We start from the raw sequence: 20505 nt of genomic DNA, 5'->3' as shown, positions 1-20505 counted from the left end.
AACGCAGCCTTCAAGAAATACCCCACCAATCGCACCCAAAGTGACACTTGAAAATGTTTCCATTAAATCGCGCCCTCGATCTCTAGAGTTATCCTTCACAGTCTCATCACATTCTTCTACTCTACTAAATTTCTTCTACTAAAATTCAGAAAGTGAGTGGAATAAAAGTTAGAAATGTGGCCCGCATCCAGGCATTTCTTACCTCTGGAGTTGACTATTCCAGATATATTAAATTAAATTAAATTTTATAATTTGCTGTGGAGGGATTTAAACTCGTGTTCAGATGGTCTCAAGTCGAGTCACATAACTACTGCACAATGATACCATTTAATGTTCTAGTGCACAACTCTCAAAGGCCTTTAGATAAATACTTAGTGCACCTGAATGGATATATATACAATTCATTCCATAACAAATGTGTACTAAATATATGCATAAACATCAGGGCCAAAAAGAATGTACTGTCAAAACTAAAGGCAAGAATGGTACTTGAACTTGAAGTATTTATTTTATACTTTTGATTTAATGATTTTGATATTACATTCAGTTAAATTATGTATATAGTACCACTTGTGATAATATGTGAGAAGCATATTGCATGAATATTTAAGCCAGCGAAAAATTTAAACCTGTATTAATAATCGCTGTACAATTCTCAACTTCCATATCATACCTGTGGTATGGGGCTGGTTTAGCTCAAAGGGGCTGGTTTAGCTCACTGAGCTAAATCGCTGCCTTTTAAAGCAGACCAAGCTGGCCAGCAGCACGGTTCGATTCCCGTACCAGCCTCCCCGGACAGGCGCCGGAATGTGGCGACTAGGGGCTTTTCACAGTAACTTCATTGAAGCCTACTCGTGACAATAAGTGATTTTCATTTTTCATTTCATTTCATACATCAGCTTTCTGAAAACACACAATACTAGCCAGTCACTTAATTTCTACTCATACTAGTTGAGTACTCTTAACTCATGCCATACAAATATTATTATGAAGGAAGAAATGAGAACAATGTTCCAGAAATATAAGTCGATCATTTTTTTACTCTGCAGTTTGTGTATATTATACACAGTCAGCTTCTTAGATATTGTACAGAGTAGAGATTTTCAGAGTGAAAGGCTATTCATTTTCAGATTTAAACCTATTTAACACATTATTGTGTCAGCTGGCGAAAGTACATTTCCACTTTGTTCATGTCTATTAATCCCATCCACTTTTTGATTTGCTAAGAGATTTGAAGCTGTCTACTAAGGGTTAGATGATGAACCGGCGCTTCATATATTTTCCAGATCCTCTTAGTCTGTTCGCACACTTGGGTACTCTCTAAAGATTCTTTGAAGTGATTTCCTGGTCTTAATTTTCAAATCTAAGTTGAATTTTATGCTTTCTTTAATAATTTAGCAAAAAATGAACACGACCATTGAAAGTACACCCCTCAATGTTTTTCACTGATTATTCTGTAGGTTTAAAACAATAACAAACGTGTTTGTGCAACACTTAAACCATTGCCAACCCAAAGTTGTCAATGTTGCAACTGATATGTTGTGTTGGCTTCCTTGATAACTCGAGGAGCTGATTTACGTAAGCCAGGAAGAAGTTAAGTTTAATCTCAAATTTAATCAGCTGTCTGTGCCGAGATAACTAATCCTAGCAAAGGCCTCAATATGCCTGGATTTGGAACATACGGAAAAAAAGGCGTCGCTGTGTTTACTCTGACAATGAAATCAGGCTTGGTTTGGAAAGTCTATCCAGTCAAATAATCTTAGACTCCACATGAAGATTCATCAAGGCCAGCAGGAAGTTATAGGGGTAGGGTCGCAAGGAAGGGTGAAGGATGGAACGTTTAGGTATTTCTAAGACGGCAATATGAACATGAGCTACCAAGGACATCAGATTTAAGAATTTGTCACGCCAAATCCCAAATATTAAGAGCTTGTGTGGTTTATTTTGAGCACAGTAAAATGAGTGCGCATGCGTTTAAACATCAGAAGAGCAGAAGCTCATTCAAATCCTTAAAGTCACCGTGCTGTGTAAAATAAGCAAGGTGGTGTTTCATCAGTTGAAGTGTCTCACTGGTTCCAGTAATATACACCACCATATTTTCAGTGACAGCTACACTTAGGAAGTTCTTTTATGCCACTTGGATGAAATATTTTTTAAAAATCAAGAATAAACATAGAGCATCTGCTCAATTGTGACACAATCGCCAATGGGAAGACTTTCATCTTCTGATCAAAATAACAATTTCCCCATGATTGATGGGTCATGAATCAGGGTTTATAAAATAAATATTATTGTGGAAGGGCTTTCAGCATATTCCATCTAATCAATTGACAACTAATATACAGACAGTCAGCCAAATCTCCAGCTGTTTTTATTTGAATCCATTTTTTTGCCTTTACTACTTGAGCCCGTTCCATGATTCGATTCGTTTTTGAGTAAATAAAGCTTTGATATCCATAATTTGTTTTCTTCCATTGCTTTTTTCAAGTCAGACTCCATGGAATCTGCAAAATGTCCCTGGGCAGGATTCTCTGTCTGGGAGACTATGGTCAGAATTCTCCGGCTGTTGGAATTCTCTGTCCCTGTTGGCAGCCCATCCCCGCCCGAGGGTTTCCAGGCGGGGTGGCTTCAATGGAAAATCCCATTCACACAGCGGCGGGGTCAGCAAAAGACAGGCTGCTGAGAAACATGTCACTGGGGGACCAGAGAATCCAGCATTATTTTCTCCCGCTGGAGTAGAATCGGTCCTGGTCTTCCCTGGCACTAGGAGCGGCGCCCAGGAGCGATTCACTTCCCCTTGCCATGCTAATTTATACATGGCAGGGAACTCCCGGGATTCCACTGGATAAAAGCACATTACTGCGGATGCTGGAATCTGAAACGAAAGAGAAAACGCTGGAAAATCTCAGCAGGTCTGGCAGCACCTGTAGTGAGAGAAAAGAGCTAACCACTATTGACAAAGAGTCATCGGACTCAAACGTTAGCTCTTTTCTCTCCCTACAGATACTGCCAGACTTTCTGAGATTTTCCAGCATTTTCTTTTTCGTCCCAGGATTCCATTCTGAATTCCGTTCTTGGGCCATCATTTTGAGTGGATGGCCCAATACCAAGGTCCGGCAGCTGGACAAGCACACTACACGATGCAAATCCTCCCCCCCCCCCCCCAATCTCCCAGCTGAACATGGGAATTGCTGGGGCGCTCCCCTCCCTCGGCAGGCATTCATGAGGGTAACCTGACCCCCGTACCAATTCACATCAAAGACCCCCTCCATCAGAGACCGTCCCATCAGACCCCCCATATCAGAACCCCCCATAAGGACCCCCATCAAACCCCCATGTCAGAAAGCCCCCATATCAGAGACCTCCCCCCCCATCAGAGACCCCCCTATCTGAGAGTTCCCCATATTACCTTAAGAAACTACAGAGAGTCGTGAACACAACCCAGTCCTTCACACGGACCTGCCTCCCATCCATTGACTCTGTCTATACCTCCCGCTGCCTTAGTAAAGCGGGCACATAATCAAAGACCACTCCCACCTGGCTTACTCACTCTTCCAACTTCTTCCACCAGGAGATACAAAAGTCTGAGAACACACGCTAACAGATTCACAAACAGCTTCTTCCCAGCTGTTACCACACTCCTGAATGACGCTCTTATCGACAGATCTTATCTTTTCACACATCTTCTCTACTGAGTAGTATTGCACTCTTGTATGCTTCACCCGATGCTTGTGTCTATATATTTACATTGTGTATTTATGCATGCTGTAATGACCTCCAATTGGCATTATTGGTTGGCCAATTGGAGCATGAGCCCCTCAATGATAGCTCATTGAGGGGGCCCATATAAGCACCTGTGTAGGCTTTATAAGCAGTCTTAAGTTGACTGGAATGCTAGCAGCACTGTTTGGAGCTGCTCTTGTATCTAGTTATTGGCAATAAATATTGGTGTGGTGACGGGACTCCTGCCTCCTGTGAATTGTCACACATGCCCTATGTTTTTTTTCACGTTTGGAATGATCTGTCTGGATTGTACACATAATACTTTTCACTGTACCCTAAGGGTTAGGGTTAGGGTTAGGGTTAAGTACACGTGACAATAAACAAATCCAAATTCAATCCTGTCAGAGACTTCCCCCCATCAGACTCCCATGTCAGACTGTCATATCAGAAACCGCCCCCATATCAGAGACACCCTCAGATCAGAGACCCCTCCATCTCAAAGATCCTCATATCAGATGCCCCCATATCAGTAGCCCTTCCATATCAATGACCTCCCATATCAGTGAGCCCCCCACATCAGAGACCCCCAGGATCAGTGACACCCCATATCAGAGCCCACCCCATATCAGAGACCCCCTATCCGAGACATCTCCTATCAGAGGCTCCCCAGATAATAGACCCCCCATTTCAGAGATCCCCTCATATCAGAGATTTTAGTAGGCTGTAATTGACAGCCATGTGACTGGATTGTTTACTTTAATTTCCCTTCACACTTGAACGCATCTCAATTACCCTGCGTTGAAGCTAACCACAGTGTTTATACACTATGATTAACAGGTCGTCAGCACTCAAATGCAGTTAAGTGCTTTCTGCTGAGTAAAAGTGGAAATGAAAGCACTTTTCTCCTAGCTGTTTATAAACATTGACCCATTTGCATCCTCCCACTGGCATTGGGCATGTAGCTCGCTGCCGCTACAAGTAGTGGACCAGAGCATTGGAACAGAACCGGCACCCGCACCTATCCTGTTTTTTGCCCAGCACACATTTGCCCATCACATTGGGAACTCCATCCACCCCCTTGGGATGGATTACCCATACATTCACCTGCCAGAATAGAATCGCTCCTGGTCTGCATTGGCGCTAGGAGCAGTACCCAGGAGTGATTCAGTCTCTTGTGCCATGCAAATACCAGACCCCCATCCGACCCCATATCAGAGACCTGAATATTACAGAACTACCCATATTAGAGAATCAACCATAACAGAGAATCCTCCACATCTGATTCAGAGACGCCATATCAGAGACCCCACATCAGAGACCGCATATCAAAGACCCCCATATCAGAGACCCCTCACTTTAGAGACTCCTCATATCCAAGACCCCTATATCAGTGTCCCCCATCTCAGAGACCCTCATATCTCTGATTATGGGGTCTCTGATGGGGGGGTCTATGATATGGGGTCTCTGATCTGTGGTTGTCTCTGATATAAGGCGTCTCTAATATGGGGTCTCTGATATGGGGTCACTGAGCTAGGGGATCTCTGATATAGGAGTCACTGATATGGCGGGGTCACTGATATGAGTGTCGCTGATATGGTTGGGGTCGCTGATATGGGGGTCTCTGATGGAGAGGTCTGTTGAGAGGTCTGATCCGCATGTCTTATGGGGGTCTCTGATTGGGGGTGGCAGATGGGGGGGCTGCAGTGACAAGAGTGCATTGTGAGGGGGAGGAGGCCTTCCGATGAATTTTGTTACATACCCACCACGTTGGAAAATGCTTGCACCAATCCATGCCCACGTGAATCTTGGCCGACAGGACCAGAGTATCACTGAGGTGTGGCGAACCCGGTGTCCAGCCCGTTAATTGTAAGAAAATGGGTTCATATGACCCACTTGTGCCCTCCCGCCGGCGCGGGATGTGTAGCCCACTGCCACGGCCGGTAGGGAATCGGAAAATTGGAAGGGCGCCAATCCCATTTTTTGCTCGACGTGGAATTCCACGTTGCAGCAGGGCCTCGAGACTGGCGAAGGGTGGCGGAGTATACATCCCCTGCCGTTTATGAGTTACATTTAGTTTCTGCCGTCTACTGACAGACTTTGAGGTGGCAGATTTAAAGAAAATGATTATTGACAAAGTCCCAGATGACCAAAGGCTATTTTCCCCTTTGAGGGAGGAGAGCTGACTGGTGATGATTTAACCTGAGGATCACCACACATCAGACGAGGGGCAAGGTTGAGAAGGCAGGAAATCATGAATGACCTCAGCCGCTACAGGAATTAAACCCGCGTTGTTGGCCTCACTTTCCATCACAAACCAGCTGTACAGCCAACTGAGCTAAACTGAGTTGAGTTTTGATTAAAATGTCTCCATTCTGACTTGCATTTGTGTTGGTTACAACATTGTTGTGCTTCGCCACTTCATCCCTTAATTGTGGTTTAAATTGCCTCTGTGGCCATCTAAAATGGCCACCCGCAAAGGATAATGGGAATTGTAGTCAGGTTCGAACAGAGACGATACACAGCCCCTGTGTATTGTGCAGAAGGAACCAGACCTACCTAAAGGTCAATCACTGATTTCCCCAGGACAATGGGACACAGATTGAAACATCGCAGCAGTAACAGACTTGGGGATGCCTATTTACCTTATTTGGGAGTGCTTCCGTGCCTTGGACAATAACAACTTGGACCCGCCCAGCTATCAAGGTACTCGCCCCTAATTGGCCAGCATTGATTAAGGTGATCAAAATCCTATCGATCCATTGGATCCCGGGTTGGGACTGCCCAAAAGAGCGCAAAAGATCGGAGGATAAGAAGAACTGCGCGACCAATATTCTGTGTTTTTTGAGATCGCCCTCTGCCCCACCAACTGCAGCACATCGACCAGCCAAGTTCAAGGACCCGCGATCGCTACCTGAAGGGCGAGCCGCAGCCTAGACGTACCAGACAGCTTCCAGCCGCCACATGTGGGGATTTAGACAAAGGCCTTGTCTAACCTGCACAGAGCCGGTCACTTGAAAGTTAAGTAAAGGTCATTTAAGCTGTTAGGTATAGTTGAATGTGTAGCCACGTGTAGATTATTACGCATAGAACCGAGCCTATGGTTCATAATAAACAATAATTGAACTAATATACTGGTTGTGTGGTCATTTGTCCAATACCCGGAATGCACTTGCGTCTTGTTGTTATTATTAATAAAGATAAAAGAGAAACACCTCCTTGTCCACAATAATGACATGATTAATAATTCATTTGTTACCAATCGTAATAACATGACTCACGTATAAAGTGATTCATTGTCCAATTGACACTCTCGTATCTATTAACAATATTGGTGAGAGATTTTTAGCCTGAGGCAAGTTCTTCTGAAAAATGGTCAAGGTCTTTATATTGGAGAAGTTGCACTCCTTGGCCGGAATTCTCTGGCCATTGGGATTCTCTTTTCCCACTGACAGCGCACCCCTGCCTGTGGGTTTCCCAACAGCATGGGATGGCTTCAATGGTAAATCCCATTGACAAGAAGCGGGAAGAGGGAAACCCGCCTCCAGTGAACAGAGAAAGACGCGGCTGGGGGCCCGGAGAATCCTGCCCCCTTTCTCCAACAAATTGAAAGGAATTAGCACAGATATCAAGGGTTCAGGTGGGAAAATGGAGCTCAGGGCATAGTTCTGTGATTATCTTACTGAATGGCAGGTCAGACTCCAGAGGCTACAGGGTCTATCCGTATTGTCTTTTTATGTTCTTTTGCGCTCAGTACCACTTACTTAAACCTCACATAGCATTAATCATAAAGGATGATTTGCAGGTAATTGGATGAGACCGGCTTATTTGTTTCTTCCTGTGCATTCAGACAGAGCAAATCAATGCAAACAGCATGTACTCATTGACCATTGATGAACTGTGTTCCAAAACATTATTCTTCAGAAAAGGCAGAAGATTGACAATGTGTCTATTTGAATATGTTTCTGTTAATAGATTTAGAGGCTAATTAGATACACCTCAATAGCGGGCACCAATAAGTTAAAAACATGATTCAAACTCATTTTTAAAGTAAATATTACTCTTTGCGTGACACTGAACATACAAATGTAGTCTTGAGGGAGCTTCTTCTTCACTGTAATTTACATGAGATATAGAGAGAGGAGTAGAATTAGGCCATTCGACCCATCGAGTCTGCTCCACCATTCGATCATGACGGATATGTTTCTCATCCCCATTCTCCCACCTTCTCTCCACAACCCTGATCACCTTATTAATTAAGAACCTATCAATCTCTGTCTTAAAGTGACTTGGCCTTCAGAGTCGTCTGCGGCAATGAGTTCCACAGATTCACCACCCTCCGGCTGAAGAAATTCCCTTCACCTCAGTTTTAAAGAATCAACCCTTGTGTCAGAGGCTGTGCACTGGGGTTCTAGTCTTGCCTACGGATGGAAGCATCTTCTCCGCATCCACTCGATCTAGGCCTCTCAGTATTCTGTAAGTTTCAATGAGATACCCCCCTCATCGTTCTAAACTCCATCGAGTGCAGGCCCAGAGTCCTCAGCCGCTAAACATTTGACAAGTCCTTCATTCTTGTGAACCTCCTCTGGACCCTTACCAAGGCCAACACATCCTTCCTCAGATACGGGACACAAAACTGCTCACAATATTCCAAAATTAGTCTGACCAGAGCCTTATACAGCATCAGCAATATATTCCTGCTCTTGTACTCTAGCCATCTCAAAGTGAATGCTAATACTGCATTTGCCTTCCTAACTGCCAACTGAACCTGCATGTTAACCTTAAGAGAATCCTGAACTAGGACTTCTACGTCTCTTTGTGCTTCAGATTTCCATGTCTGCGTTTAGTCGACATTAAGTATAATTTCCAACCCCTGTTCTCTGCTGAGCTAGCTGATCACACGTTAAAGCGTCAGTTTGACTATTCCAATTGACATCATTGCCCCCAGGCCAGAAAGGCAAAACATTTCCTGTTATTCAGTCACCTCTCCTGTTAAATACATTTGTTGAGACAAGATTGGATTGGATTGGATTGGATTTGTTTATTGTCACATGTGCCAAGGTACAGTCATAAGTATTTCTGTGCGTGCAGCTCAAACAGGTCATTTAGTCCATGATGAGAAAATACGTAATAGGGCAACACAAGGGACACAACATAATTACATAGAAACCGGCATTGGGTGAAGCATACAGGAGTGTAGCATAAATCAGGTCAATCCATAAGAGGGTCATTTAGGAGTCTGGTAACAGCGGGGAAGAAGCCGTTTTTGAATCTGTTCGTGCGTGTTCTCAGACTTTTGTATTTCCTGCCTGATGTAAGAAGTTGGAAGAGTGAGTAAGCCGGGTGGGAGGGGTCTTTTATTATGCTTCCCACTTTCCCAAGGCAGCGGGAGGTGTAAATAGAGTCAATGGATGGGAGGCGAGTTTGTGTGATGGACTGGGCTGTGTTCACGACTCACTGAGGTTTCTTGCGGTCTTGGGCCAAGCATTTCCATACCAGGCTGTGATGCAGCCAGATAGGATGCTTTCTATGGTGCACCTGTAAATGTGGTACGAATCAATGTGGACATGCTGAATTTTCTTGGTTTCCTGAGGAAGTATACGTGCTGTTGTGCTTTCTTGGTCGTAGCGTCGATGTGGGTTTTTGGTGATGTGCACATCTGGAATTTGAAGCTGTGAACCATTTCCACCCCTGCCCCGTTGAAGTAGACAGGGGTGTGTACAGTACTTTGCTTTCTGAAGTCAATGACCAGCTCTTTAGTTTTGCTGGCATTAATGGAGAGATTGGTGTTGTTACACCACTCCACTCGGTTCTCTATCTCCCTCCTGTATTCTGACTCGTCGTTGTTCGAGATCCGATCCACTACGGTTGTGTCGTAGATGGAGTTGGAACCAGATTTTTCCACAGTCATGTGTGTATAGGGAGTATAGTAAGTGGCTAAGTATGCAGCCTTGCAGGGCCTCGGTATTGAGGACTATTGTGGGGAAGGTGTTGTTGTTGTTTATTCTTACTGATTGTGGTCTGTGGGTCAGAAAGTCGAGGATCCAGTTGCAGAGTGAGGAGCCAGGTCCTAGGTTTTGGAGCTTTGCTGTGACCTTGGCTGCGATTACGATGTTGAAGGCGGAGCTGTAGTTGTCAATAAATAGGAGTCTGATGTAGGAGTCCTTTTTATCGAGATGCTCCAGGGATGAGTGTAGGGCCAGGGAAATGGTGTCTGCTGTGGACTGGTTGTGGCAGTATGTGAATTGCAGTGGGTTCAGGCATTCTGGGAGCGCGGAGTAGATATGCCTCATGACCAACCTCTTGTAGCACTTCATTACGATAGATGTCAGGGCCACCGGATGGTAATCATTGAGGCACGTTGCCTAGTTCTTCTTTTGCATCGGTATGATGGTGGTCTTCTTGAAGCAGGTGGCGACTTCGGAATGGAGTAGGGAGAGGATGAAGATGTCCGTGAACACATCTGCCAGCTGGTCAGCGAAGGATCTGAGTGCACGACCAGGGAGCCCGTACGGACCCGTCTCCTTCTGAGGTTTCACTTTTAGGAAGGTCGAACTGACTTCAGAAGCTGTGACAGTGGGTATGGGTATGTCCGGGGCTGTTGGGGCAGTTGACAGTGGTTTGATGATTACCTGCTCGAACCGAGCATAGAATGCATTGAGTTCATTGGGCAGGGGCCGCTGCCACCAGAGATTCTGCTCGGCTTCGCTTTGTAGCCCGTTACGTTGTTTAGGCCTTGCCATAACCGACGAGAGTCTGAAATGCTATTCTGTGACTCTAGCTTGGCCTGACATTGTGTCTTGGCATCCCGGATGACTTCGTGGAGGTCGTACCTGACTTGAACGTCTCAGACCTGCAGTAGGGAGTCAATATCACAATTAAGCCATGGTTTCAGGTTGGGGATTGTACATACTACTTTCTTTGGCACACAGTCGTCCACACATTTGCTGAGACAAGGTCAGGTTTGAAGTGATACTTTCTACAGTTGATTGGCATATAGGTTCCACTGTTTAGCAATGGCCCTTTGGAAAATAGAGATGGTGATAAGAAAGGCCCTCCCCGTCAGAAACTTCCTCCATGTGCGGAGTCTCATCCCAATTGCATATTGCCCTCAAGGTGACTGTGTGTGTGGGGGGGGGGGGGGGGGGGGGGGAGGGGGGGGTAGAGAAAACATTGTCCACCTCCTCGTGGAATGTACCTTTGCAGAGTTGAGGTGGTTTTTGCCGTGGTTTATCCTCAATGAATAGCTCCATGATTCAGGACTCTGTACTCTACAGGCTGTTGCCATGGGTGCACATTGAGACGAACATCAACTGTTGCTGGAGGATCATGAACTTGTTGAAGGATGTTCTTTGGCCTGCCTGAAACTTGTTGGTCTTCTGGCGCAAAGGGATGTCCTGACCGAGTGTTGCAGATTGGCAGATTCCAAGATCCAGGACTGCGTGCTGACGGATGCACTAACACTTGGGTCAGCAGCCGCAGAGGAGCAAAAGGGGAAGGTCGCTGTCTGACACCTTTCAGCCATAATGAACTGAGGGTAGGGCAATTGTATAGAAACCCCTTGGGCTGTATGACTTACATTGAATGTATACAGTGAGAGTTACATGTACCAGAATTATATTGAAGCACCTCAGAGTGCAACTCGATCTATGTAGATGACTTAAATACCTTTGCACCATTTGTTGTGACCATTTTGAGATGTCTGTAATGTTTCTTTGACTGTATTGAAGCATCTCAAAGGGCAACATGATGTATGTAGAGAACTGGAATATAATTGCACTTTGTGTGATGGTCATTTGAAAAATTTGTACTGTTCTTTCAGATATTTTATGAATAAAGTATATTTTTTGTTTAGGTGTACGCTTCTTGACCTTTTGGTTAAAATCAAGCATCGGATCAAGTCTGAGATCAGGGACGGGTTTCTCCGCTGAAATCGCGAAATGCGATTGGGCGGAGAATAGGTACCGACGGCAAAATCGTGGCGGCCGCCAATACAACGGCAAATCACGATTCTCCATCACCTCCACAGCGGCGTCAATGCGTACTGGAATGCACTTACAGTAAACACCGTTTGCATATCATTAGCGGGTTGAACCAGATTTTCTCTGCGACCTCCATGGTTCTTCTCCTCTGGTGGGCCAAATTCCCGATGGTACGGTTCACTTGTGCTTTTTAAAATCGTGAAAAAGGCATGGTGGTTGATGAGGGAGAGAGAGGGGGTAGGACACAGAGAGAAGCGACTGCGGGCTGCCGGGTCAGATATTGGTGCCAACCGACAGTACCACTGGCATAAGGGACAGGCGGCAGGGCTGGAGGACCCCACGGTGCCGGCCACCAATGAGGGCAGTGGTGCAAGGGGGGGGGGGCATGCGGGGGCAGAGCCTGCGGTGCCAATGAGGCCACCACGTAGCCCGTTGGACCTGGTTGGGCATGGGGGTACACACATTTCATCCTCTGCTGTCAATTGATATTGGAATTCAAACAGCAATGGTGGCCACCTAAAGCCGGTGTCGGCTGAGGTTATTCATGAAGGCTCTCCTTCTCAACCTTACCCCTCATCTGAGGTCGAGTGATGTTTAGATAAAATCACCACCAGTCGGCTCTCCACCTCAAGGGGGAAAGCAGCCTATGGTTATCTTGGACCATGGCGACTTTATTAAGCTTTCTGTACATCAGGCTATGTGTTGGGTATGCTGGGTCTGCGAGGACTGCATTTACTGCAGCAGTGAGAGAGACAGGCTTCCAACACTTGAATAAATGCAACTCTATTTTATTGAACTCTTAACTATTAAACATACTTGAACTGTGGGTTGACACTATGCTGACTTGACTGGAGACCTGAGGCTAACCTGACCAGACTATCTTACTACCACATGGTGGATGTTCTAGTTGTTGCTCACAGGCTCTGACTATCTCAGAGGCTGCATCCCAAGAGAGCGGGAAAACTAGTGCCCTCTGGCTTTATAGTGGCCATGTCCTGTCTGGTGATTGGCTGCTGTGTTCTGTGTGTTCATCGGTCATCCTGTGTGTCAATCAATGTCTGTCTGTGCACCATCATATACTTGTGTGTATATTATGACACAGGCATGAAGACCTGAACTGACTTCCTTCTCCAGAGACTCTCCCTCTGCCTAGTTCCATTGTCAGACATACGAAATTGTGAATTAAGGCTGTCTTCACATGGCACAAAGAAGAACAAATTTCAGACATAACTCAATGTATAATGCAAAATGTGCGCAGTTTTAGAATTGTTAGTTGCATTAAATCACTCAGTGATCATCTTGCTACATGTTTTCTCTGTTCATTACATGTTTATTCCATTAAAATGCACTAATATTAATTTAGAAAGTCTAAAATCATTCAAACATGACTTCTGTCTGTGATGTTTGGGCAGCACGGTAGCATAGCGTTAGCACTGTTGCTTCATAGCACCAGGGTCCCAGGTTCGATTCCCAGCTTCAATCACTGTCTGTGCGGAGTCTGCATGCTCTCCCTGTGTCTGCATGGGTTTTCTCCGGATGGTCCGGTTTCCTCTCCCAAGTCCTGAAAGGCGTGCTTGTTAGGTGAATTGGACATTCTGAATTCTCCTTCTGTGTACCCGAACAGGTGCTGCAGTGTGGCGACTAGGGGATTTTCACAGTAACTTCATTGCAGTGTTAATGTGAGCCTACTTGTGACACGAATAAAGATTATTATTACTGGTTTTCCTAATTCCCAAACCGTCAAAGGTCCCAGTGATCAATGTATGAACTGTTAATTCTACTAGGTTTAAACAGGATGACAACGTATACCTAGAAGTAAGAGGCGAATAAGCTCATTTCAGTTTGAATTTGTCCTGAACAAAACTGGAAAATAATTAGTCTCCTCCTCTATGGATAATAAAGTTATCTGTCAATGGTGCTTCAGTCCCATCAATATTTCCGCAGCACCGGCTATCCCTGGATTCCAGGATGCCATCTCCTTCGGGCTGTGATTCTCTGCCATGGGCCTTTCGTGTGACTGAGCATGTTATGTAAAGCATTGTTTGTGAACAGCCTGGATATTCAAGTTTGATCACCACGTAGGTGGGCGGGTAATCCACTGGAAGTGAATGAGGTATGTTGAACACTTGGAATAGAAGCTTGAGCGAACATAAGGGAAGTGAATCCCGGAAGAAGCCTTTTGTGGTTAGAATGAAAGAGAATGCAATTTGGATGATTAGCTGCTTGATGGAAACAGGATGTGGAGCTGCACAGAGAGGAAGTTATGGTAAAGGTAAAACTTTTGTGTTTGTCCCTGGTCAATTTCTCTTTTCCTGTCAGAATTTATTCTCTGTGGCCTTCCCTCCCATTTTACACATCTTTTAAATATAAAACTGATGCACTTGGTCCCAGTGTAGTTGAAGGTATGTGTCCACAAGTACTTTTAGGTATGAGGGAAAATTGCTCGCTGAGCAAGGTAGGAAAATTTGTTCAAAAAGGGGAACAACTTCACTTCTCTATTTTTGTTTACTGTTGCGTAGAAGATAACGTTTTGGGGAACTTCTTGAGCAGCAGAAAGCACAGGTAAATTACCACGAGGAAGGAGGCGGCACGTAATACCATGGCTGTAGAGATTTTATCATTTACTTCACAAACATCCCACCCAGAAAGCATTTTGTGAAATTACTTGCGGTGTGTATTATGTAATTTTTGTTAACATCACATGCTGCTATTGGCTTAATTTACGATTGTGTCAGCACTGTCCGTGTGGAGTTTGCACATTCTCCCCGTGTCTGCGTGGGTTTCGCCCCCACAACCCAAAAATGTGCAGAGTAGGTGGATTGGCCACGCTAAATTGCCCCTTAATTGGAAAAAATAATTGGGTAATCTAAATTTTTAAAAAATGTTTTTAAAAATTTACCATTGTGTCAGAAATCTGTGTTTCAGTAATTCCCCTCGGTATCTTTGAATTAATCAGTCAACAAGAGTTACGAATAGAATAAGCCAGGTAGAATGCAAGATTTCCCCAATTTCAACAAAATACGTGCTTGAGTCAGATAGAAACATAGAAAATAGGAGCAGGAGATGGCCATTCAGCCCTTCGTGCCTGCTTCGCCATTCATTATGTTCATGGCTGATCATCCAACTCAATAGCCTAATCCCGCCTTCCCTATATCCTTTGATCTCCTTCGCCCTAAGTGCCATATCTAACTACTTCTTGAAAAGATACAGGGCAGAGTTCTCCATCAGCGAATGCCAAAAACGGGAAAGACGATTTGACGTAGAATCCGTCTTGATGCCGAAATTGTGGCAGGCGCCGGATTCACGTCATATTGCGATTCTCTGGTACCATGACAGTGGCGTCAATGCGTTCCATTTCCCACGAACGGTAAACGGCATTTGCATATCATCAGATGGCCCGACCCGGTATTCTCCACAATCCTCCACTGGGGAGAATTCCCGCCGGCAAGGTTCACTTGCACTTTTAAAAATATGGAAACGGGCGCCATGTCTGATGAGGGAGAGAGAAGAGATAGGGCACTTAGAGGCGTGGTCGTGAGTTGCTGGTCCTGACACTGGCCGGGCTGGATGGGGTGGGGGGGGGGGGGGGGCGTGTGGGGGGGGGGGGAGGGCGGTGTCCTGTCATGGCTGGGGAGGAGGGGTGGCCGGGGGTGACCAGAGTGACTCCCATGGAATTGAGGTCGTATCCAGGCAGGGGCTGCCATTGTCACGGCCATGATGTGGAGATGCCGGCGTTGGACTGGGGTGAGCACAGTAAGAGGTTTTGCAACACCAGGTTAAAGTCCAACATGTTTGTTACAAACTCTAGCTTTCGGAGCACTGCTTCTTCCTCAGGTGAATTCACCTGAGGAAGGAGCAGTGCTCCGAAAGCTAGAGTTTGTAACAAACCTGTTGGACTTTAACCTGGTGTTGTAAGACTTCTTACTATTGTCACGGCCCGCAAGGCAGCTATCGTGCTGTGCACACCACTGAAAACCCAGTCTTTCACTCACCACCCCCACTCCACTCTGCAGGTACCCTCCAGTATAGCGGTGCGAGGATCATCCACATCGTGGTGGCCTACGGCGTCCTCCACAATATCGCATGGCAGATGAATGCAAGTCCTCGTCCGATGAGGAGGAAGCGGGGGAGGGCAAGGATGGGCATAATATGGGGCCCGGGCAGGCATGGAAGGCCGCAAAACATGTGTGCCTGTGCCAACGCGCATGGGATGCTCTAATTGACTCCAGGACTAGCGGGGGCTCTGGCCAGGGACATGGAAATCACATCCCACCTCCAAATATCCGTCTCCACCTGGCCAACCCCCCACTTAAACCCCCTTTGTGATTTCTACCTGCCTTGTCTAGGGCTGTCAGTAACAGCGGGTCTGGCCCATGGGATGGGCAATGATGACAACCCACTCTGGGACGAGCTCTGGTGCTTCGCATCATTTGACAGCATCTGACCTCTGCACATGGTAGCACTTTCCATCGACCACCTAGGTGATCTCTGTATGCGAGCTGGCCATTGCACATTCCATCACATGGTCCCACCGAACCTTTAGGGTGGCCGTAGTGGGGTGTGTAGGGGTGTTGGAAGGGGTGTTGGAAGGGGCGCTGGGGGTGGGATACAGGAGAGATGAGCGCTGGCAGAACCGCGATCCCTGGGCCAATCCCACCCACAAAGTCCACCCATTTCCCCCACCCCGCAGCTCCTCTAAGCCAGCCCAGACCAGCCCACCCCTCACATCCTTCTGATGGAGCACCGAGGCACATTGTAAAATTGTTTCATATGAACAAATAGAAACAGGGGCGGGATTCTCCCCTACCCGGCGGGACGGGGGGTCCCGGCGTAGGGGAGTGGCGCCAACCACTCCGGGGTCGGGCCTCCCCAAAGGTGCGGAATTCTCCGCACCTTTGGGGGCTAGGCCCGCGGCGGAGTGGTTGACACCACGCCGACCAGCGCAAAAACCGGCGCCAGCGGCCTTCCAGGCCTGCCGCCCGGCAGCGGGGCTGGCCGAAAGGCTTTCGCCGGTTTGCGCATGCACCGGCGGTGACGTCAGCGGCAGTTGGCCGCTGACGTTACCACCGCCGCATGCCGCTGTGGATTTCTCTTCCGCTTCCACCATGGTGGAGGCCGTGGCGGCGGCGGAGGAAAAGAGTGCCCCCAGGGCACTGGCCCGCCCCCTGATAGGGGAGCCCCGATCGCGGGCCTGGCCACCGTGGGGGCACCCCCCGGGGTCCGATCTCCCGCGCCCCCCCAGGACCCCGGGGGCCCGGTCGCGCCGCCGATCCCGCCGCCACCAGAGGTGGTTCAAACCTCGGCGGCGGGAGAGGCCTCCCAGCAGCGGGACCTCTGCCCATCGCGGGCCGGAGAATCGCCGCAGGGGCCTCGCCGATCGGAGTGTCGAGATTCCCCCCCCTGCCAATTCCCGGGTGGCGGATAATCTCTGCCAAGGCGGGGGCAGGATTTTCGGCGGCCCCAGGCGATAGGGTTGGAGAATTTCACCCCAGCTCTGTGCCCTGTGCTCTGCACCCATGAAAACTTAATTGGTGTCTATTTTTCTGACCTTACAGGCTCTAACGTTATGTCCCCCAGTTGGTAAATCAGGAGTGGAGGCAGGTTGCTGTGAATTCTGCCCTGTGACCTGGATCCCCTTTGGTGCCCTTCTTCTGGGCGGACCGGGTCTAGATGGGCCCAGCAGCTGCTCTGGTGGAGTATTGCAAACCTGTTCTGTCCGCTGCCCATGTGATGTGCCAGGGATAGTAGGGAGGGAGTCTGAGGCTCTGCAGAACTCACCAGCACAAGCTCCAAACTCTCCTCCTCCGTTTAGGCCCTCAGACTACTCCATGGGCTGGGGGGTGAAAGCGGAGCTATCCCTTGAGGCTCCCCCAACACCAGATGCTGCCAGTTCTGGAGGCCCGCTGTTGTCTCGACCAGGGTCTGTAAGCACATGGAGTGGACAATATCCGCTTGAGACTGCAGCACATCACGCTGCGACTGTGCCACCACCTTCTGGGTGTGTGCCACATCAGCCAGTGACTGCGCCATGTCCCTCTGTGACTGGGGCACCTCGCCCTGGGTCTGTGCCACATCGGCCAGAGCCTGGGCTATGCCGCCGATGCACTCAGCCATGACCCGCTATGACTGAGCCATGCTCAGCAGCGCCACTGCAATATTCAGGTGACAGGCACATGACTGCCTGTGATAGGGCAGCCCTGTCCTAGGCCTGGCCACTGCCTGTAGCGAGTGCTCCATACCTTGGACATCTTCACCCACGGCCAAAACCTTCGCCCCAAAGGTCTCCACCATGGACACCACCCGTGCGGTTTTGACCTAGGTGGCACGCATGGTCGGCACCACCTCCTCCAACTGCACCTGGATGCTCACTGAAAACCTCTCATGTAGTCTCTGGCCCTGTGACTGCATCTCCACAATTGATCAGACTCTCCGTTCCAGAAACCAGAACCCCACCGGGATTGCAGCTAATCCCTGGGATTGGCCTGCCCTCCAACCGTCCGCCCCCTCGGGAGTTCCTACCTCCACCTGCTGTACTGGAGCATGTGTGTGGTGTGCACCAGATAGTGCCACAGGAGCCTCTTCACTGAATTGCCCAACCAAGGTGAGTGTCTCTGGGATGGTTGAGGGCGTTGAAGAGAGCTGTGACGGGAAGTCAGTGTCATCCCCGGACTCGAGCTCCGGGGTGTCTCGGGATGCGGGTCGGTGGCTCCCGTCCATGTCGGTCTCGTCCTCGTCTGTGGTCGACATACGGGGCTCTGGCTGTGGCTGGGGGTCACCAGAAGGGCGTACCCCATCACTAAGAGCTCCTGCAAGCGACAAGACTCATGACTGCATCAGGGTCTGGGGGTCTAGGGATGTGTGGGGAGGGGGCCTAGGGGTGGTGGTGAAGGGGAGGGAGTGCAGGGGTGGTTGTGGTGATATGCCTGTGGACAATATTACATGTACTCAGCAATGTGATCTCCCAACAGCAGGTGGCCATGTACTCGGCAGTGTGGCCTCCCACCAGCAGGTGGTGTCATATATATGTCAGGTGACATCCGGCTACCAGGAGAAGATTGTAAGGCATACATGAGGACAATCGTGCATCAGGGTAGTTCCAGAAAAGTCTAATGTAACTCTATGATAACGTGGCTGTGCCTGATTGTTACCTTACCACGTGTACATTAATAAATCCAGGTGATTATAGGAAAACTGCTTTGCAACTAACTACATAATCTCGTTCCGGAAATAGTAAATCTCAACAAGAGCGACAGAATTGAGGTGTCTGGGTAATTTATATGATGCAACATTTACAGGGGTATTCCAAAGCAGACTGTGGATGATAATTTTAACCACAGGTTCTATCTATCGACATTGCTAACCAAGGTTATTCCCAATGACTGGTCTGTTGCTTAATGCCGATTGCTAATCAATACCTCCGCCTACGCTCATCGATCTGTTAACAACAGGTCACCGTTTGAAAATTGAAAAACCAATGGAAATGTTTACCTGAACAAAATAATTGTTTAGCTAATGTAATCAACGTCCTTTTGCATTAAATATGGTTTGAATAATGTCACAAATATTAGAGGCTGTTTGCTTAGAGAGATTGAAGACATACTAGTAGCCAAACTCCATAAAAAAAGCTTTGACCTGGAGTGGTGTAATGGTGCCGAGTAAATTGCCATAGTTAAACAGTTATGCTCAAAGAAGACATATTTTGTTGAATCTATAAATTAAGACAAAGCAATATGGCGATATTTCTCATGATGAATATGCAGCAGATTTTTACTTCTTATCCAAAAAAGGAGAAAAGGTTCACAAACAAGATCAAAGGCAATCTTGCTAGATCTTGCTGACAATGTCAGCAACAGATGTTGACATTGGCTGAGGATGCTGAATAGTTGAACTTTTCATTGTATTGATTGGTCTTGTCATAATTTAGGATAAACACAGCTTTACAAAGGACGAGTAAATAAACCTCATCCTTGGCATCGAAAATGTAAATATTGTTGGATTGCACCATCAGCTTGTTTTTGGTAACATTGTAGTTTGAACCTGCTGGCCGTTTAAAAACTTGGTTACTGAGTCGGGTTTTAAGGCAGTCTGACAGGAAGAGGGAGTGCTAGTGAGGCAGACGGGTTTGGGATTCCTGAGAGTGGGGCATGGCGGGTGGGGAAATGGAAAGGGGAATTAATGATGATCTGTCATCAGGGAAAATAAAAAATAAAGGAAATCTATTATCCGATAAGTAGGCTGGCTTAACTGTTGTTTTCTGACTTGCTGTGGGGTTTCAAATGTATAAAGTTTTCTTCACTGAGTCAGACACATTCAATCATGGATGCCTGACAGTCCACGTAGCTCCTTGTCTCTATTGCCCTCTGTTCCTGACCAATAGGAGGCCACCCTGGTTCATCGCTGATCAGTAACTCGTCAATATGTCTGTTAATAAAACCACGACTTAATCTTCCACTCCCCTTGCCACTTGGGTGCAGGTTTAAAGAAAACATCTTCTGTATTGTCAACATCAATTGGGTACTTTCCAATAATTAATGAGCGGGGAACAAGCCCCTCATTGCACCAGATTGGAATAGTGAGCCTTGACTTTATACAGTGTCACATCTGGCTATAATACATACCTTCAATGGCTGAAACCTCTAGTTTTCCTGGAATTATTGAGTGAATTCAGTGAATTTTTAAATTGAATATTTGAACTGTCTGTGCAGAGTCTGTACGTTCTCCCCGTGTCTGCGTGGGTTTCCTCCGGGTGCTCCGGTTTCCTCCCACAAGTCCCCAAAGACGTGCTGTTCGGTAATTTGGACAT

General features: G+C 47.2%; 1 long non-coding RNA gene across 1 annotated transcript; it reads left to right on the top strand.

The window, feature by feature from the left end:
- Positions 1-13856: 13856 nt before the first annotated feature.
- On the top strand, positions 13857-18893 carry LOC119978093. The gene is made up of 2 exons (XR_005463377.1): positions 13857-13974; positions 18671-18893. It is a non-coding gene; the product is annotated as an uncharacterized LOC119978093 (long non-coding RNA).
- The last annotated feature ends 1612 nt before the right edge of the window (positions 18894-20505 follow it).

The sequence above is a fragment of the Scyliorhinus canicula genome, chromosome 15 (genome assembly GCF_902713615.1).
Source record: "Scyliorhinus canicula chromosome 15, sScyCan1.1, whole genome shotgun sequence".
NCBI classification, from domain to species: domain Eukaryota; kingdom Metazoa; phylum Chordata; class Chondrichthyes; order Carcharhiniformes; family Scyliorhinidae; genus Scyliorhinus; species Scyliorhinus canicula.
The sequence above is the reverse complement of the archived record's forward strand: the minus strand, read 5'-3'. Positions and strand labels throughout refer to the sequence as shown.